The sequence below is a fragment of the Anomalospiza imberbis genome, chromosome 14 (genome assembly GCF_031753505.1).
Source record: "Anomalospiza imberbis isolate Cuckoo-Finch-1a 21T00152 chromosome 14, ASM3175350v1, whole genome shotgun sequence".
NCBI lineage: Eukaryota > Metazoa > Chordata > Aves > Passeriformes > Viduidae > Anomalospiza > Anomalospiza imberbis.
This window is the reverse complement of record NC_089694.1, coordinates 9,732,428-9,754,660: the sequence shown is the minus strand read 5'-3', so window position 1 is coordinate 9,754,660 and position 22,233 is coordinate 9,732,428. Positions and strand designations below refer to the sequence as shown.

Here is a 22,233-nt window from a genome sequence, read left to right as displayed (position 1 = left end):
CTTTTTTTAAAAAAGGCGTAGCAGTTTTGTGTTTACACAACCAGGGGTGACTGACTGATGTAAAGAAACTGAAATAGAGAGATGACAAACAAACTCTCATTCCCCAGTTAAGTAACTGACTCTACACCTGGACACAGTTTTAAAGCAGTCAGAATATCTGCACTGAATAGCTGCATTTTGCATTACATTTAAACTGTGAATAATACTTCCTGAAATCACGTTTCTAATTTAGGTACCTGAAAACAATATAAATCAGTGAGACCAGCAGAAGCTCTAACTCTTAGAAGCTTGGTGACTTTGTGTGAAATATAGATGCAGAAGCCTATATGTAAGCAGGTCTAGATTAGAGAATTTTGTCTGCTGCATACTCAGGGCAGGTCTTCTCATTTCTTTGACATAAAATACTCTGCCTCCAGGAGTCCATCACTTGAATGCAGTGCTCAAATAAACGTGAGAAACTGCTAAGAGCAACTGTTTAGCACTATATTCAGAGATGCAAGCAAGTTAATGCCTACATGTAGAAAAAGATATACTTTTTAACCACATATAGTCAACAGCTATGCTTTCACCATTCTAGCTTCAGCATTAATAAGAAACTCTTTCAGTTTTCCAAAACTTAATCTATAAAGAGAACAACAGGGCCTGCATATACATATTCATGTCAAAGACCCTCCAGAGGAATTAAAGGCAAGAGAGCTGTTCATCTTCCTTACATATTGAATGAATGAACCTCGGTCCTCCAGCTTTTTGAAGTGTTACTGGTCACTCCATCATACATCATTCTTTCTGATCTGTACCTGAATGGTTTGCCATTGCTTAGAAAACAGTTGTGTGAATACTTTCAGTGAGAATGCTTGTTTGCTCAAATGCTTGTGATATCTTGTTTTCCAAAAACAGTCTTGAGGGAAAGAACATTTATTCTGTTGCTGGCATCTGTAAAAAGGGAAAGGAATCCTTCTCTAGCCCTTCTAGACAAAAGTTGACGCATCAGCAAGGACACTCTTTAGTGGAGGGGGATGTGGGTCGTGTTGGGGGATGCTGCAGAAGTCTCCTCTTACTAGTAAGGGTTAGAGCATCAACTCCATGATAAAAAGACTTTTTGTAATACCAAACCCCAAAACATTTTCTCAAAAGTCAGTATGATTATCACATCCTAGTGGTGCAGAATGTTTAATGCTGAGCAGCTAGCACATTTTATGAATTCATCACTTTGCTGTTGAACACTGGCATGCACTGATAGCTAGGCACAAAAAGCTCCAGCGCTGTACAGAAGTGGCATTCAGCCTTTGACAAGCGAAGAGCTACTTTGTCATCAAACAGAGGCTCACAAAACCATGAAAGAATGAACCGCATTTAAAATAGAGAAGTGTGTGCAGGCAGTTTATGCGAGAGTTAATACACTGCTCCAAACAAGGCAGCAGAATCTTTAGTCAGAGCAGCATTTCTCAGGGCACAGATGATGCCCCAGACTCATTGGCTTTCTGTCACCAGTCTCAGTGGACAGTTCTGTGTAAGTCAATACAGTCCATATGTGTGGGCACAATCACACCTCTATTTTTTTGTTTTAAATTGCCTGGAGGCAGCTGCCATGTCACTTTCAAGTCACTACGTGATGTCTTAATCAAATGTTAACAAGGAGTGTGAGGCAGTGTAGAAACCACAAATGGGATACAAAATACTTGAGCACCAAAATATGGCATCACTGAGATATCAATAGCTGACTACAGTTTTTTATTGCCTTTTGCATGCTTTTCTTAGGTAGGATGGTGTCTTTATTGCTTATTTCTTTTGAAAGAATGTGAAAATAAATACCTTTTAAGCAAGACTGTGGTTTTAATAGGACACTTTTGGTCTATTTTGCATAACTTTATGCTGTCTGCTTGCCTGGATTACAGTAGCAGGTGAACAGAAACCTGGGGTTGCTGCATTCTAATCCTCTCTAAAGCTTAGAGCATATTTTGCCATTTTTCAAATATGAATTTTGGTTACAACCCAACCTTGTCATCCTTTCATATGCAAACCTCCTACTGAAGGGTAAGTGGGACTTCAGAATATTAAGAAATAAATGGAAACTTGTTATTTTTTCTCTTCAGTTTCTAAACTGCTATTGGAAAATTGTGTCAACCAAGGAGGGAGAGGAGGAAGGAGAATATGAGGGAATGTGATCAGAGCTAGATAGTGCAGCACGCCAAATGCTTCCAAATCACCCTTTGGCAGGCTGCTGGAAGGTTGGAATGGCAGCCAGAAGCATTAACATTTGCAAGTGCAGTAGCTGCAGTCCCTTGTGACTAAGTTTTCAAAGACCAATCCCATTCAAAAATACCATTACAAGCAACAAATACTGTTGCAGTGTTTGAGTGTGTTTACACAAACACATACAGGATTTTTCTTACTCTTCTTTCAAAATACAACATAAGTATATTCAAAATTCTCTTTACTGAAATATTTATGCCCAATCTGAAAGGGTGAAGGGCACGTTTTTAGTACCTACAGCCTCTATAAAATAAACACAAAATTCTAGAACAGCTGGTGCTTGACAGTGGATATATTTGTCTCTTGAAATTTTGTGTTAAGGAGATTTCTTCATTAGTACAAGAACCTTTTTAGTATTCACTTGCAGATTGCTTTTACTACTTGGTTCAAGGCAGTGCATATTGCTAAATATGTTATCTTAACAAAGTAAATTGCACCAAATTGTATTCGTTAACAGTGAAAGCTGTTTTCAGACTCAAAGTAAGACAGTAGCAATTATTAGTATTTCTTTTAGATAATCACATCTATTGACTTAACATTTATTTTTTATTAACCCATATTCCACATGCACATATTTCTTTTTATTTTCTTCTCATGTTTAAACTAAACTGTATTTTATCTTCAAAGCAATGAACCTTTCAAATATCAACATTTCCCCTTTTGAGCCTAGAAGGGAATTTGTTCTGGAAAAGGGAAAGAATATACTAAAGGACTTTTAAAAATTGACTGGAACAAACTGTTTTGCCTTATTGCTAGCATTTATATATATATATATATATATATATATATATATATATATATATATATATATAGTCTGATCCAATATATACAGTCTGATCCTTCTAGTTTTGTGCCAGCCACTGTCATTTTATTACTGTCTAAATGACACATGACAAGACACAAGTGTCACTTAAAATACATTGCAAAGAGTTCTCTAGCAAGCTTTGAGATTAATTACGGTGTTGAGTGAGATTGAAGCTTTAGTGGCAACACTGCAAAGGGCCCTGAAAGATTTGAGAATACAGTTTATGAAAGTGAAGCAAGCATTACTGTGAGCATGAGAAAGATCAATAGGACTTTTATCATTAACCCATATTATCAGGACCATTTCACAAACAATTCAGGTTCTTTTGGTAGTGAGATAAATAATTCATGTAGCCAAAATATTACTAATCTCCTCTACAGTAAAAATACCTGTCAAGTACTTCCAACAAATCCTTTTCATTATTTGAGCTGTTAATTCATACAGAATCAAACCCCTTTTATGGCTGAAGTGATGACAGTTTTTAGTAGTACTGAGACAATAAAACTGGAATTAGTATAGTAATATTTGCAATATTTCAGTTCAAACCAAGACACCTAAATCATCTGTATGCAAAACTATACAAAGTTAGGATGGGATAAGGTGCAACAAATACTTTTTCTTTGTATGTGACTTTTATAAAAATCTGTGTGAGACTTCTCTGGAAAATTCAGCTAAATAAAGCAGGTATAGAGCTGCTGAAATAAAGGACCTTTGGTTATTGTTTAGTACTTGACATGGTGCTTTCAAAGGTTGGACTCAATGGCCTTGGAGGTCTTTTCCAACCTTAAGGATTCTATGATACTTTTTTTCATAGCTTGTCTCTTTTTTCATAGCTTGTCCCTTTTCCCCAGCCCAAAGCTAAACAAGACTTATAACCTGTCTGGTTTTGCACTGGCATTCTTCACTTTGTGTGTTGTGTCTTTGCTTTCTTCCAGATTGTCTTGTCCACGCACTTATGTAGCTCTGTTTCCAAAGAGCCAACAAAACAGGACCTTATTTCTGCTCTGTCCTGGAGGTCTTACCATATCTAACACAACAAGTCTGGTGAGACTGTCTTCTGCAGCTGGGGAAGGCTTACAAATATTTTAAGGAACAACTGAATTCCAGGAATGTAACCTTAAATAAGAATATAAAATTCAAAACACAAAAAGCATGGAACCTTCACTTTGCTGCAAGACCACCAACAAGCTGCTCTTATTCTTCAGAAGCAAAGGGAAAGATGAACGTACATCCCTTCCTCTTGCCGTGGGATAAGGCATCATGCACCAGGAAACAGGAGTTGTTCTTTTTCATCTGTCTTGGCTCTGGATTGTCCACCTACACTGACAGTGTGCCTCCAAGATCCGAGCAGCTGCCTGGCAGCTTGGTGAAGGTGCTTATGCTCATAACAAAATGCAATTGGTCTTCCTGTGAAAAGCTGATAGAAATTCGCCTGGAGCAGTCTAGATGTGTTTCATTTTGTTTTATTTGGACATAATAACATTTTTAGTTATGTTAGTTTTAGCTGCTTTATTTGCCAAGTTCTTTGAAGTGGGTTCCTTTCTGCTCATGCATTTCATTCCCCAGGATTGCTCAGTGTAGTGGGGTGAAGAGTTATCTCAGTGTCACTTACACAAGGTAATGCATTGGACTTGCAGGGCTTAAACTGGTTCTGAACAGAGATGTTTTAAGAGATTCAGGGATACACAGGTTTAGGTGAGATGCTTAAGGCAAGGTTGAAGAATCTGATGATTGTCTTGAATGAATAATGCTGGAAGCGGATTCATTTTTGGTCAAATGTTCTACAGGCAAGCAGCTTTTTGAATTTATCTATTGCTGAACCCACAAGGAACTTCAACAGTCCAGAGCAGTTTCTGCATCTAGAAAGATATTTCTGGCTTAGCCCTGTTGTATGTTGTAGACTGAGTTTGTCTTAGAGGCTTTTTTATGCTGCCACTACAAAACAATTTCTTGCTTCTGCAGCTCTCAAACTTAAATTTTAGCCCACAGCGCTCAGTCCACAAAACACAGGACTAGCATTCAACTCTGAAGAAGATCAAAGAAACAGTAATTTTGGATTAATTCACAACTAATTTAGGCTCTTAAAGGCAGTGGGACTAATAGTAGTTAAAAACTGTAGAAGAGGGCTCTTGCTAAGACAATTTTAGTACTCTCCAGGTGTAATAGCATTGAAGTCAACAGTTACGACATTTTTGAACTGACTCCAGTATGTTTATTTTGTAGAGAAAGTTTCCTCACACTATAAATCATTGTAAGATTAGTATTAATCTGACTGAAATATCCTGAGCCATCCAATTCCCTGGTTAATTCTATTAGGCTGCATTTTCCACATGCTAGTTTGAAATGTTATCATATGATGACAAATGTAAGCTTTTTATATTGGATTTATGTAAATCCTTTCTTCACTGAAGCTTTTGGAAGGGTTCTGCAGTTGCTTATGGGATCCACACATTGAAACACATCACAAATTCCTTGTAAGAGATGGGGTTTTCTTCAGAAAGTCAGAGACTTCCAAACATTTTTCCTATCACAGCATCATGTGAGATGACAGAAAGCTTTCTGTCTGGATCTAGCCTTAAGAAAGAATGCTTTTTCAGACAGAAAACAGGAATAAAAAAACCCCAGATTTAAATCTCTGCTTATCTCTTTTGTTTGGCAATTTCCTCTTTAGATCGTGCAAACTCCAAGGTGTTGTCATGCAAATAGCCTCCACTTGTTATAGTTTGTATTTGAGAATTGTCAGATTAAAAAATCCAGTCCTTCCAGCGATACAGTTAACGATGAGACAGAAAGAACAAAGAAATTCTGTCTGGATGGTATTTTCCATACCTGGATGCCACTTTCCATACCCAGACACCAGGCAATTAGATTCTTTGATTTCACACAGGTCTTTATGAAAAATGAACCCACCCTTTTCAGCATAATCTATTGCATTGGGGTTTTTTTGGGGGTTTTATTTTTTGGTTGGCTGGGGTCTTTTTGGTAAGTTTTTTTTTTTTTTTTTGGTGTGTGTGTGTTTGTGTGTGTGTGTGTGTGTGTATGTGTGTGTGTGTGGTGTGTTTTGGTGTTTTTTTTGTTTGGTTGGTTTTTGTTTTGTTGTGGATTTTTGTTTTGGTGTTTGTTTTTGTTTGTTTGTTTGTTTGCTTTTTAGTTCATTACACAGCAGGGCTGTGCTCCAGCTTGACACCCTAGGGCTCAACTACAATACACATAAATAACTAGTGCTGCCTTCAAGTACCGGACAGACCCATTGACTGCAGTGAGGCTACTCACACTTGAGATCCACCATACTCTACAGTGCTTTGCTGGGGCCTCTGTATCTCAGATGAATAGGCTTTTCTTCAATGAATTTTCCAAGTCTCCTTCTTAAAGGTCAAAGAAAAAACCTGTTCTATTTCCTGCTGAACTGGGTGGACCTTTTAAACCATATTATATTCATTCTTAGTATGTGTACTGAAGTTATTGAACATTAGTTGACCTTAGTCACAGAAGACTCAAAATACAGTCCCACAGAAGTATAAAGGTGTTGGAGGTTAGGTGTTTTCCTGCTTTTTTTCTTTCTCTCAGGGAATTTTGTCTCATTAATTGCCTAAGAGATGATAACGACGATACTTAAGAGGCAAAATAAGTGGCTGAGTTGGGGAGGAAGGTTTTGCTGGCTAGCATCTTACCTGGGTGGTTTTGTCTTAGGAAGGGCAGAAATACTGAGATTTCAGCTGGCAGGTGAGGGGCTGGACTTGGCCCCTCACTCTCTGGCTCCTGGCATCAGAGTGGAGAGGTGAGGTTTTTGGTGCCAGACTGTTGCTGCCCAGAGGATTCGCTGCCACTGTGGAGTCCTCGTCCTCACAAGGGCAGCTGTTGAACTGGGACCTTTCCAACACCCGACCTCACTGGGAATGGGACTAAGACCCCCTCCCCCTTCCCAGAGGGATGTCTCCTGGCTGTGTGCAGCAGCTTCTTGCAGAAGCCGGGCAGCCTTTGCCCAGCTTAAAAACTGTGTGTTTGGCCGCTGCTTTGGATTTTTCACTACACTTTAACCCTGCACTCTGTGTCCACCCGACCCTGAAGCTCCTGCTAGGGCTGTGTAGTTTCTGTTACATTTTGTTTTGTTTGTTTTGTGTTGTTCTGTTTGCCACCCTGGGAGAATCATCACCGCTCTGCCCGGCCGGGAGCCAGCAGCGCCCCTGCTGGCCGTGCCCGGAACTGCAGCCAAGGGGAGCTGGGGCTGGGGCTGTGCTCTGCTCGCTGCGGCTGCCGGCGCTGCTGCTTGCCTTGATTGACACGGACACGTAAAGTACAGACACACCCTAGAGTGTACATAGACAAGCTAGTAAAGAACTGTTGTTCCTTTCCCCATACCTTTGCCTGAAAGCCCCATAATTTCAAAGTTTTAATAACTCAGAGAGAAGGGGTCACATTTTCCATTCTAAGGGAGGTTCTGACCTTTGTTGGCAGACACCTGTCCTTCAAACCAAGTCTAAAAGCTAAAGGCTAATTACAACACCTGAGATGTAGACAATTTTGTAAAATTTCTTTTTTCTTATTTATTTAGCTGTTTTTAATTCAAAGGCAATGTTCTATTTGGATGTGAAGTTTCAAGTAACACTTTCCAAAATATGAAGCCTAAATGCCACATTTACAATTGTTTCTGGAAAGGGTTGACCTTTATTAAAGTTACTGAGTAAATACAATTTTGAAGGTTTTGTTTCTGTTGTAAATTAAATGGTATGTTTGTAGATGGAAAGGTCAATTTTCAGTAAAGCTGAACTTCAGAAAACATCACCTTTCTCAGCTAAATCAAAGGAGTTAATTAATTTTACAGATGAAATACATAATATATAATTCTCTTATCTTTGCTTCAAAATCAATTGTTTATGACATAAAGAGGATACACTTGTCATCATTAGGTGTAAATGTTTGCTGCAGCAGCAAATATAGACTTAGTCTACCACACACAGCTTCATAAACCTGTGACACTGAGTTCCTCTGAGAGGTTTTGTATAGGAGAGTGTTTGTTCAAATCCTATCTGATATCAGACTTATTGCATTTAGCAAATTAATTCCTACTTACATGAAACCATACCAGTTTCTAGTAACAAAAAAAGCACTAGAAAAATCTTACTAGACATGGATACTGCACTGAGAGCTCTGCACTTTAATCCTCTTCTTTCTATCCTGTCCTTAATTAAAATCCATTTTTCATATTTAGTAATTGTTACAACTATCTCAATATGAGACCATACATAGCCATTAACAAGCATCATCTGAACCAGTTAAACACCTGGGTGTATTACCTGGAAGGAGGCTGGAAGGCTTGAACTTTTCTACCTGTGTTTGTGGTAGGTAACACACCAGAGTCTGGAGCTTTTTCGGAAGTACTGAGCACCACACTGTTGCTTAAATTGTTCATGAAAGAGAATATTGTTTGTGTGGCATTCACATTCTCTGGACAGAGAGACATAATTCTGTCTCTCAGGAGAAGCACAGAGAGAAGAAAAAACAATATTTATTTCTGCTCCTTTGTTTTCCCCATGTGGAATGTGGTATGGAGATTATTTACCTGAAGTGATTGCTGGGTTGGATTCTGGTGAAGGTTGTTTGGGTTCAGTGACCAATGGGATCCAGCTGTGGCTCGGAGTCTCAGCAGAGAGTCACGAGTTTGAGTTAGTTAGATGGGTAAGTAAGAACTACGTATGTAGAATAGGATAGTGTCTCTTTAAATAGTATATTAATGTAATATAGTATAGTTTTAATAAAGCTATCCTTCAGCCTTCTGATCTGGAGCCAGACATCAGCATTTCTTCCCCATCAGGGTTGCCTTTTTTACTATATTGTTTGCTGTTTTGGACAGAAAATTATTGGACTAAGAGGCAGCATGACCTGCCTCTGTAACAGCCTTCAGTCTCTCTCTTTGTATGGCTTTCCAAAGTCAAGGCAGAGAAGGGAACAATGGATTTGTTTTCTCTAACATCTCTTTCAAGCACCATGTTACATACAGCTGAACTTTCTAGCATGCTTCGTGGGTGTCTCCAGAAGGAAGACATCTGAAGTCAGATATGTAGAAGATGCTGGAAAAAAATCAGTGTTCATTGAGATGTACCATGAGAACAGAGTGATAACAAGTTGAGTTCCTTGTCCTATGTCTACTGGAAATGACCAGGGATTTCTTATGGATCCTACTCTCCTTGATTTGGACTGATCTTGTGATTTTTTTCCCTAAGTGATATTTAGGGACTGTTATTATTTATAGCCAGATATTATTTACATACTGTTTATACATATTTTATCTGGTAAAATCCCCATGGAACAGATTCTTTAGGACAAATTCCATGTGTACCCTTGCCTTCTTTGAAGTAACAGTACTAGTTTTACTTAAAAGCCATTTAATTAGTAGTATACCACTATTCTCTGTACAAGCAGAAAATATCTGTCAATGTTTCTTCTCATAGAAAGGTGTCACATGAGAAAAAACAGAGATTGTGATGAAATTGTATGAAAAGACAATGAAAATATACAAGTTTATGTCAAGCAGAGAGGTTTGCAATAAGTATCAACAAGAGTCACCTTCACTATGGGAAAGAGAATCCTAAAATACAAACATTGAAAAATTGTAGTCAAATTTTCCAAGCTGCTTCATCTTTTACTTCTGTAATGGAAGCTGGCTGACCTGATCCTTCACAATGCTTTTGCCACACTTAAACCTTGCAGCTGCTACAGATAATATAACCTTCAATTTTGTACTAAACAATATTAAACCAAACAAGTCATCTTGCTCTAGCAGAGAGCTGGGTCAAAGTGGTTCCACTGCTAAGTGTAGACTGGGTAATTTGGCACTGGGGTTTAATCGAGGTTTCAACAGCAATAGCAAATACACATTACTATCTTGCAGCAAGCTCTTAACACAATTCCAGTACTACCAGAGGAACAAAAATTGGGTTTTGTAACAGTCAAATGATTTATTAACAATTTTTAATGTTCTGGTCTCCTCTTTGACTTCCTGGTGTGCTATATTCTTCATATCCAAGCAATTTTGAGGTAAATACTCAAAATTAACTATTGAGCTCATCTATGATAAAAAGAAAATTGCACATTCCATACCCTTAAGAGATACTTTACACAAAAGTATCTCCAGCCAGCATATATAGGTTCATATATATGGAAGGTACATATATATGGAACAGTATGATATTAGGGCTGGTATTACACATTGATTTTAGTAGAGGGCTCTAAAGTAGAGAGGAGGTCAAGAGAAGTTTTAGGAGAGGTATAGGTAGCGGGAGTTGAACCAGGAGACAGAGATCATGATTTTTCTGACATTCTCAGTCCTGCCATTCCCCATCTGCTCCCATAACACACAGGGAACCTGCTCACTGCAGATTCACAGTGAGACTTTTCACTATGTTGTCCTCCCCTTATGCCTCTCTTTACCTATCTGCAGAGCAACTCTTTAGTGAACCGGTGCCCTGCAGCTTATTAAATCTCTCATTTAGAAAGTACAGCCCCTTAGGTGATATCACAGATGTTTCAAAAGATATAAGGGTGGTAAAAGATACTAGAATTTGGGGACTGCTGTGGGCACTCAATGGAAGCAAATAATCAGTGCACTCAACTACATTTTGCAGTGTAGGCAATATATCACAGCAAAACACTGAACTGTATGAATCCTGGGATCTTCAATCAGATATTGCTCATTTAAAAATGGAACTGTGCAACAGTGGCCCTATATCTTGTACTCATTTTTCTTGGAGCACCAGTCTGACATTTCAAGAGATGAGAAGTACCTTTCAACTTGAATAAACTCAGAAATATATCTCTAAACACATTTGGCCTCATCTTTAGAAATGTCAGTTTTCTGGAATGAACAGCATGGGTACAATATTGTGTCAGTGTTTGGACAGCCACTTGTGGGACAGCAAGCATGTTACAACATTTTGTACACTAATTGCACTTTTTTGCAAGTACAATAGCTATAGGAAGAAATACCCATTACACCCAACATCAATGAAATAGTTGCAAAAATAAGTAAACAATAGCTTCAGTAGTGGGAAGTAAAACTTCTTTCATCTTCTCTGCCTCACAGTAATCAGGTCTCTGGCTTTCTGGTTTCCATGGAGGAATCCTTCCTGACACTAGGGGACAATCATTGTGTTAATTCATTATTGTTATTCATTGTTGGGTTCCCGTATTGTCACCTGAAATCAAGTTCTTGCTCTGTTGAGCACTATCGATGGAAAATGGCAGTTCCTGCCTTGAAAAGCTTGCAGTCCAGACAGTCAAAGCAAACATGAAGTGAACGACAGCCTATAAATAATATTAGTGCCACTGCTTGATTATTGTGTTTACAGCAGCAGTTTTTAGCCTGCAGTCTGTGAGCCCCGGAGGGTCATGGTCTGTAAGGGAACCAAGAAAAGTAACTAAGGGAGAAAAGCCCACAAGCCTTAATTTTACCTTACCTTTCCTTTGGAAAATGTTTAGGGCCTCTATATTAAAAAAGCTTGAAAGTCACCGTATATGGGTTGCTGCAATCAAGGCTGTGATTTATAATACCTGGAGACACATCAGCTGACATGTCTGGTTACTGCTTCACAGACTCACACACCAGTCTCGTCCCAGCCCCTTTCCACTCCAAGGTTGTGACAAGGAGTAGAGAAGAGCCAGCAAAGTGCAGAACCTCCAGGTTTCCCACACCATGAGATCCCATGCTCAGAGAAGCCCTGCAGGTGTCTTAGAGCAGCATACTCTCGCTGCAGCCCCTCTTTTTGCCATTAACACCCTCACTTTCCTTCTCCGTGTTACAAAGGATTCACACCTAGGAAGATGAAACTCTCTGTGTCTTGAGTCTTCAAATGGAAAAGACTTAAGCTCTTCTTAGCACTTGCTTTCTTCCTTCCTATGATTGAGGCACTGGACAGGGAAATACCAGCAAGTAGCAGTTTACTCAGTGGGAGCTATCAAGTTAATCTGCTTGAAAAATACTCAGCTGCAGAAGAACCTCTCTGTTTTGAGGCTCCTGGAGACCATGAACTTTGACAACAGGTCTGCCAGTGTTACCAGAGAGGCATTCTTGACTACTGTGTATGAGCAAGCCACCCACACACAGAGTAGAAGCACTTGGCTTCTGAATTTGGGGTGTTGATTAAAGCCAGGGAATCTCACTGGTGGTGGATTAGCTCCAGGCTATGCATGGTACTATGTGGTATTTTTCATAAAGCACTTCATTCTCTTACAGTCTTTCAGAGAATAAAATTTTCACTGATCTAATAAAATATGCTAAAATTGCTTATAATGGCACTGTTTAGGATTAGGTAGGAAGTCATTATGTCATAGTTTACAGAGCTAATGGCTACTATTGAGCGTGCTTATTGTAAACTGTAATGAAATGGGAAAAAATTATTTTCAGATGTATTTTCACTTTGTATTTTGTAATAACAACAATATATCAAGCTTTCTAATATTCTTTTCTCATGACTGAGTGAACCTATTTGGTTTGTCATCGTACACATGTAAATCTTACAGTATCATTTGGCAACTGTTATGCTCAAACTGGAATATTCTTATTTCTGATGCTGCTGCTTTCTCCCTTAGCCTTGTGCTAAGGCTGACGAGCAATAAGGATGACACATGAGAAATCTGCATCCACTCTGAGAACATTCTTACATCCTCAAAACACCCGCTATGCGTTATGGCCAGAGGTATTGGATTATTCTGCAAATGTGTCCCAATGTGAGATTGAATTTCGATTATTTTCTCTTTCTAAAATTTCTGATAACCCCTGGAATTCCAGAATTTGCTTTGGCCAATGCATCTGTCTCCCTCTCCCCTTTGTTGCTTTAGATTTTGTTGTACATATATATATATTTATTATGTACACTTATATATTATTTTTCCTGCAGAGCAGCTAAGAACAGAGAGCTGGTAAGGCCTTTGTTGTTGGTACAAATTAAAACTTGGCCTTGTTAAAATATATTTAGATATAAGGAAAATCAGATACTAAAATGGATAATATATCCCATCTGTGGCAAAGGTTAGTGGAATCAGAATGGTTTGGGTTGGAAGAGATCTTACAGATCATCTAATTACAGTGACTCCATGGCAGGGACACCTTCCTTCTTCTAGACCAAGTTGCTCCAAGCCCCATCCAATCTGGCTTTGAACACTTCCACAAATGGGCCATCCACGGGTTCTTTCACTGGCAACCTGAGCCAGTGCCTCACTACTATGTTTGATATCAGGTTAAAGCCCTGTGTATATCCGTCTATAAACTGGAGACAGCTCATGGATAAACCATGTCCTTCTCTAACTTTTCTAACTGGGTACTATTTGTTCTGGAAATGCAATGAATTCTTGATCAAATGCTTCTCATATTTATGCTTCCATTTCACTGAAATGAATTTATCCCAATGAGAAAGGCAAACATTGTACAGGATTACAGGATTTCTTAAGGAAGGACTCAAAATACACCCTCTAGTATTGAGTAAGACAGCAATATCCCACAAAATATGCATGAAAGGCAGAAGTATTCAGGAAAGTTTATTAAATGAAACAAACGAAGGCATCGCCAAATATCTTTTAAATATTGAAACCAAAAATGTTATCAGACTAACTTACACAGATAGTTCCAGCCCAAGAGTCTTAAAGTTGACTGAGGTCAATCACAACTGAAAATAATAATGTTAATACACTTTGACAATCTGAGATATTATCCAACAGCTGGCGATTACCAGCATGATCTTGATATATGAGAAAGATGATGTAGAGAATAACAGATAGGTTAGGCTGATATTACTGACTGAAATAATAAACAGTTCATTCAGGGCTATGTCAGCAAAGCACTTGAACCTAAAAACATAAGGAATGCCAGTCAGCATTCCTAGAAGGCATATCTTGTAATTTTGGCAGAAGTATGTGCCTGGTTGACAATGGCAGTTCTCTTGATGTACAGAATTCTTCAAGGCATTTAACTTAGTACCACATCAAATTTTAAAATGCTTATAATAGCAATGTAAAATGGGATATCTTAGGTGGATTACTGGCCCATTGACAGATCACAGAATGTAGTTACTGAGGGGATACCAACTTTCTTGCTTCTATTGGTAACTTAAGGACTAATTTGTGTTCCAAAACACTTCAGCATTAACTAAAGAAGCCTCTTGTTCATTTGCACTGAAGAATTAACTTTGTAAGCCACAAAGGTGGGCTTGGGTTTCATTTCAGTGAAGTGATGCATTTTTACAGCTTTTACCTACCTGTAACATAAACCACATTTTTTAGCCTTTAGATGCATTTCATTTTTAATCTAAGATTGGCTTATTGGGCAGTGGAACTTCTTTGATCCTTTAAACCAAAGTGAAATTGAAGGCAGACTTGGAAAGCACTACCCCAGATGAGATTTGGCAAGGAATCAATATTTTACAGTTTAAATATGTATTAATCCATGGCAGAACTAAACCTTTTTAACTTTTTATACAGACAGTATTTTTCCCTTGTGAAAGTGTATTAAAAGTGTATAAAAACTGTGTATTATGGAGTTATTTTGCTGAATGTTATTTATGATACAGTTATCTCACTGGGGAAAAGCAATAGCTAGTGATATCTGCCCAGGGAAAAATTATTGGGTGGTGGTTTCAAAAGAGCTTGAAAGATTTAGGCAGTCAATTCTCAGTGAACTGGGAGTTATGACAGGAGTTATGGTTCTAAATCATATATGCAGTTTTGAAAATCCAGCTCCTCCTTCCCCCTTTATCTTTAATTGAGTTCATTTGTCTTTCATTTGCTTATTGTGACATTCTCAGGCAATTTGAAGCTGTTTCAGAAATAATAACAGCCCAAATAGATACACCCAGTCTTGAGCTGTTAGAGGTGCTGCATAGTGGAGGAGAGTAGGGCTGATGGCTGCCTCTAATTTACTCCCTTGTTGAACTCACACAGAAAGCAGCACTTTCATATTAGGGACCACCAGGAGCAGAAGCAGAGGTAATAGAGGTAATGGAGCAGCTGGAGCAGAGACAGCAGCACTACCAGTGGAGCAAATCCCCTCTGGAGCTGCTGGCAGTGCCCAGAGTGGCTTTGCACTTCCCCCCACAGAGCCTAGAACTAGGGTGAAGTATATTAATATGCATAAATCTGAAAATGTCTAAAGTTATTTTAAAAATCACATGAAATGTTGGAATCCTGGATGCTGAGAATTTTAAACTTTCTGTGCTGAAAGGCACAGACTCACAAGAAAGCATTGCATTTGACCTGAGGCTGTGGAGAAAACTTCCAAAATTGATTAACAGCACTGGGATTACAAGTGTGTAGTTGGTTAGAAGTGTGTAATATCACTGAGTGAAAAACGTAGAGTTTGGGGTTGTAGAATATAGAAATAAATATGAAGAAAGATAGGAGTTTTAGGGCAGAGACAGATTGTTCTTCTTCTTCTTCCTAGGTTTAGGTGATGCTTTATAATTAGACAGAAAATTCCACATTGCAGGCTTCGAGAGATCAGTTATTGAGTTAAAAAAGAAAATAATCTAGGTGTCATTTCTTAATTGGATAGTTTAGTTTTAGAAGACTTTGTAACAAGAGTTAGTTAGCCATTTTGTGCCCTGCTAATGAAAGACTGCAGAACTCACGGCTGTGAGGCTGTTTCACTGATAAGAAATAATAAACACCTGAGTCCAAACATGAAATACCGTCTCAAGTGCCTTCCATCCTGACCCCGACAGAGATAGAAAAAACAAGCAGAAAAGCCACAATGAAATACTAAGTAATATATGAAATGTCTCAGAGAAAATATTCCGTTCTGTCCTTTCTTGTTAAGCCTAAATTACAATTTGTGGTTACCAGAAAAAATGCATGCCTTCCAATTTATGTGTCCAATAAACAAATGTACTCTTTTGTTCTACTTGACTTAGGTTCAGTTTTCAGTTTTGGAAAGCAAAGTTCTGAGTTGCTGATTCCATCTACTCCTTTATGTGGCATGGCTTTCCATGAAGTGTTCTCCTGTTCCTGTTTCTGTGCTACGCCATTCCTTCCAGCCAGGCACAACCTTGCTGAGGGTGTTACACAGTGTTACACCTGGGCCCATTTGCTCAGGAGGGAGCTCTGTGATGTGCTGTGTACAAATGCTGCAAAACAGGCAAGCTCATCAACTCCTCTGCAGAGGTGAATGGGTCAGTATCAAATTATCAACTATGCTTTGTGTCTGGGCTAACATATCAGTCCTGGGGCTTCATTAGTTGTTACCTGCCCCAGGGCAGCCTGCTATGCTGTTATAGTCTCTGATAAGCTTTATTAGATCTTGTCCTGAAATCTTAGGATTCAAACTAGATGTATTTGGCAGTATATCTAGAAGCAGCTACTCTCAACTGAGTGCCATCAATACATCTATCTCCACTGAAATTTCAGAAAAGTAAGTAGTGTAGAAATGATCTTAACATTCAGAATACCTGCCAAAGGTAGAGCAAATAGGTGGGGGGTTGCATGCTTCATATATGGTGGTATTTTACATTTTAAGATACAGCATGTGAAATCCTGATCACAGTGTAGTGACTGGCAAAGCTCCCACCTCTTTCAATAAGGTTAGGATTTCAGTCCATATGGGTACCAGCATTTAAAGCTGGTAATGTTTATAACATCCATGGGAAACTATACTAGCTGACTGCGTGCAAGTCTCTAATATGGGCCAGGCAGAGCCCAGAATCCCCCTGGCACAGCAGGCACCTCTTGTCTGTGCTGCCTTGTGGAAAGATGGAAGTCAGTTTTATCCCTTCCTGAGACAGGCACGTGTACACAGAGCAACAGATGGAGCCAATGTCCCTTTTAATCTCAGGTGAAGGGACACTTGACTGAGTGTAGAAGAGTTTTCAGGGATGCTTCACTTGGGATCAGTTGCTAGTGGCTCATATCGATTTCACAGTAGGACCAAAATAATTCAGGGACAGGACAACATGTGAGTCTTACCACAATGCTCTCAGAAGCATCTCCACAGGGCAGCTCAGGGCTGGAGAAAGTTGAGTTCCATCTTAGCAGCCCAGTAGGAGAGCATGGGTTGTAGACATGAGAGTAATTCCATGCAATTGTTTCTGAGCAAGTTGGAGCTAAAGTATCACCAGGCAGTTTTGAATTGAGCTTTCTTTGCCTATGTGGAAATATATATTTCACCATTTTTTGTTTATGTGGTAGGTTAAATTTATTTGTTTGTTATATTTTGACATATTTATAAAAGTGATAGTCATCAACATAAATTTAATTTTGCTTTACTTTAAAGAAAGATATACTTATAAAAATATGAAATGTATATTTATTTTTATTAATTTGTAATTACTGCTACATTTAGCACAATACCACACAGAAATACTGAGTGATCATCCTTGCTCAGAACAGACTCTTGATTGCCTGCACCTGAGGCTGATGACTTTAGCTCTTTCCACTCTCTGAAAGTTGATGCATGGCTATCCCTAGCAAATGCTGTTGTTTTTTCACTTGAAAGCACCCTGAAAGCAATCAAGTGCAACAGAAAGTGTACTGCAAATTAAAACATTTTTATAGTCCTATTTTCTTACCAGTTATTGGGCTGATGTCTAAATGCTTTATATAAATGAGCCATATCTAAGACAACTTGCAGGCCCACATATAATTATAATACCTTGAAAGGTAACTGTTGGTGATTTTTCTTAATACTTGCATGTTCTATTACAGCAAAACAGCAGCTGTCTGAAATTTCCTGGTGATTAATGACAAGCCTTCCTCCCCTCCCCCCTATCTAATACTTATTTAAGCAGCACTGACTGACAAGGAGGCCTTTCCCAGCACTTAATTACCAGATAAGCTGAGTATTGGCACATTTAGCTGAAAAGAAACAGCCTTTCCATCCGTCATTATTGCTTAAATATAGCCCAAATTGGTGCACTGTCAATTCTTAAGTAAGACCTGCAGGGAATATTCATTTAAAATGTGCATATAATAAGATGTTTATATACAGAGAATATATTTATTTGAAACTATCCCTCTCTGCAATCAGTTGAAGGATCACTGCCAATGTGGGGAGGTAAAAGAGTGAAAAGAAAACCCATGTTTTGATCCATCATGGAGTTTTCCCAGAAGCTTTTTTGTTTGATGGAATCTGGGAATGATTCCGGCTTTGTACAGGATGAAACATGAACGTGATAACCCAACATTTAGCATTAGATAACCCTGGAACAGATATTAAGTATTAAAAACAGGCAATGACATGAGCTCTGGATAATTTCCTTGAGTAAGTTTAAGAAAGTATTTTTTCCCAGCAGCCCACTCATGGTATTTTGCTGACATAGTGATCAACCAGAGACACATGTTTCAATTGCTTCATTTCAGGACCAACTAGATGCATTGCCATTTGTGTTAAGGTTGATCTAAGACAGTTGGACACTGGCAAGGCCAGTGCTCCCTCTGTATTCTTCTAAGGAAGTAGTAAGTTGTAGTGATGGCACACAAAATAATAGTGATTTTAACTGTTACAGCAACATGTGTTAGGGTTCTCTCATTATTCAGAGCATACTTGAGTTTTAAAGGCTTCAAGTCAGGATCCTTCCTATGAAAAAGGAAGCCAGTTCATCAAATAATTCACTGTGACTCTCAGTCAGGATCTTCAGCAAATACTACTTTATATGCTCATTTTTGTCTCAGGCTGAATACAGAAAGCTGGGGCACTAATTTGAACATCTTCCTCATGTTATATTAACTAGAGGATCAAATCCAGATAACTCACTGTTCTCTATGTTCCTGTTGTTCTACTGTATGTCTTTAATGGGATGGGAATTAAAGATTTCAGTCAGAACTAGGTCAAGAAAAATATCTTATGTTTCTATCTGCTATTAATCCCCCCTCCCCCTTTTGACAGTTTAACCAGGTGTTAATTCTTCATAAACTGAGATTTGAATAGCTGCATTAGAGGTACTTTACTCTAGGCCTCTTACAGTACTTTTAAATATTTTATGCAGCCTCAGTAATAAACCTAGGCAGAATCTGCTAAACTTCATGGCTTCCCCTTAAATCAGTCACTGATTTTTTTTTCAGAATGAAAATGACAGAAGCTACAAAGGCATTGCAATCTACTGTTTTTTTGCCACCCTCTTTCTCTTACATTTACATGGAATTATCTAGCAAATATCACTTTCAGGATCCTTCCCCAGACAAAGAATGGCCAGCTGTGTGGTTGGATGATAAATACCAATGACACTAGGTATTCTATGACTGGCTACCTAAGCAAATTGTACCATTATGACATTGAAAGAAACTAATGATAGGTGGTTTAGCCTCTGCTAGTCCTTGATCATGAATACATACAGTCAGTTTCTAGTAGATTTTTAACATTAGAAATATTTTTGTTTTCAAAAATAACAGATCAGAGTTAATGAAGAACACTCTGCTTATAAGAAAACGAACCTGCAAGACTAAATCAAGCCTTCTTATTGCCTAGAGACATTTGTCTGTCTGAGAGAGCACATGCACCTTGGTTGTATCAGAGCTCATAAGATAAGCAAGCACTGCCTGTCTTTTGATCTTCAACCCAGTGGAGACCTGGGACTTGCAGTCCCCACCCCAGGAATGGCAAGTGAGCCCTCTGAATTTCTGCTGTGCTGACATCCCCAAACCACCTTGAACAGACTAATCATATGAGAACTGTTGTACCAGCTTGCAAAGCTGACATCTGCTCATGAGAATGGTGGTACACTTACACCCTGGAGAATAACCAGATCAATTCAAGGAAATTGGCTGAAAGTGCCCTATACATTTTCTGGTTATCTCTAGACCAGCAAAGTTAGGCTGAATCACTTTCTTACAACAAAAACACTCCTTGTGTCCCTGAACAACCTCAAGCTACTCAGAAAAATACTAACACTCTGTTCTTTTTACTACGAAAAGCCTTTTGAATGCTAACAGTAGAGGTCATTTAACTTGTGTATCAGAGAATTGCCCATTTTGTGCCAAATAGTCCATTTTGTGCCAAATATCCTTGTTGCAGTTTCTTGAAATTTACATATCATCTCTGCTTTGTAAGTATGTACTTTTGAGAGGATCATCTTGAAGGAGTCAAAGATTTTTGAAGGAGCATCTCACTATATTGGAGCAGCTCACCTCAGTACAAATTGCACTTCAGTCGTTATTTGGGATTAACTTCCTGAAGAAAACTCAGTTGAATTGCTTATTTTAAATAGACAGGTTATAAACTCCAGTATATAACACTGACTGCTACTTCCAAACCAGCTGATACATGTAGGAGGAGGACCACCTGGATAATGGCTAGTAAGGAAAATATTTTCTCTAGGCTCTTGAAGAAGATACATGATAGATGTCTAGCTAGACACCAGTGCAGGCTGCCTTGTATAGAAAGTATCCAATATATAATAGCCCATTTTCACTTGAATATCCTGTTTCTTTGAGAAAATAGAAATTCTAACTTGTACTTTAGGACAAAGGAAGCACCAGAATTATTCCTAAAAGCTGGCTGTCAATAGGCTTTTGATGCAAATGAGTATATATAGTTTATCTCTTCTTATCTCACAAGAATTGTTGAAGCAGATTTCAACTCTGTAAATGAAATTGGTATATTTGCATATCCTTTTGCTGTATTATTAAAAGGCTGCACATAATATTATGCATATTACCAGTGTGTGAAGACTCGGAGTCCTCACCAGCTTTCCTCACTGTAAAAAAACAACAAAAGCTTGATGTCACCAAGCCTTCTGACTAATAGCTTTTAAATCAATAATAAAGAACCTACAAGTAAAAGCATCTAATAACCTCTGGAAATTTATGGCTGTATCCTGCAATAAAAGAATGTTGGGTTAAAATTTACAATGATCCTACTTTGTAGCATGTCTGAGCATTGAAATTCTGATTTAAAACAATGGATTTCAAAACAAACAAGTATGGAGCTTAATACTGGTATTTATTAATTGCACTTATTTTCAGAGCTCCCTTCAAAGTGAAGTGATCAGTTAAAGTCAAGCACAAAAATGAATAAACATTCTGAAATAGGTACCACTGAATTCTTATCCATTCCTGAACTGCTGGCTACTGCTGCTGATCAAAATCCTCAAATTTAATTAGCATGCAACAAATCATCTGAAGTTGGAAGATGAAAAAGGTAGATTTACAGCTAGCTAGTAGTCCTTCAGTGGTGCAGTGGCTAACACAAGGCACTGGGGCTGTGGGACCCTGGAGGGCACTGCTGCCTGGCCACTGTCCTAGGCTGTCCTAAACTGTGCTGTGTTTGCTGAGCCAGAGCAGCATCCTCGGCCTTCCTCTGAAGAAGGAGCTCTATCCACTGCTCAGTCACCTGGAAGAGATAACTAAGAGAGACTTGAGAACTGGGAGATGAGGACATTCATCCAGACTGTGGAGCCAAGCCCCCTTCAAGAGATTTGAACCAGGTTTTCCACATTCAGCTGAAATGCTGGAACTACCAGCTTTAAATGATGAGGAGTGATTGGTAACTCCTGTAAAGTCTCATTTCCTTTGCTTCTCTCATAATGGCTAGATAGGAAATGAAATTTTCCAGAGAAAACGTTTTCCACTAAGCTCAGTGTGGCAAGCACATTTTAAAATTCAGTTCTAATCTCAGAAATAGCCCCAAATCTTCTCAGATATTTTGGTACAACAGCACTACTGAAATGTAGTTCCTTCTCTGGCAGTTGAGACAAATGAACAAACCTCTTTCTTGTCACCTATTTCACATCTTTTGAGCTCTTGAGGACCATGCAAACAGACCAGGCTAAGGAACAGGAAGAGCAGCTCCAATCCTTTTCCAGTCTGGAAGGGGGATTTCTAGCACCAATACCTCAGTTCCATAGGCATTACTCAGATGCTCCTCTGCTCCTGGTCTTCTCTCTTGGCAGGCGTCTTTGCAATACCTTAGAGGAAGGGCTGCCCTCCTTTAAAGGGATCTTGATAAGGACATCAGATGACATAATTCTTTAGAAGTCTGAAGGATCAAGCCTTTTGACTTACAGAGTGTACCTGGGGTATTAGGATCAGTGTGTACGCATCTTTTAAGATGAGGCCTTTGGGTACAAAAGTTTTCTGTGCTTTAAATCACTGTGGAGGGATTTCTCATTACGTGTGGTGTATTAACTTTCCGAGATGTATGCATCTGCAAATGAGAGAGGAAGATTTTGCAACTGGACACCCTGTTATATCAAATTGACATG

The 22,233-nt window shown here is 38.7% G+C and overlaps 1 long non-coding RNA gene across 1 annotated transcript in view; it reads right to left on the bottom strand.

The window, feature by feature from the left end:
- Positions 1–22,233, bottom strand: part of LOC137482508 (uncharacterized) — a 189,136-nt gene that overhangs the window by 11,455 nt on the left and 155,448 nt on the right. The window lies entirely within an intron of this gene.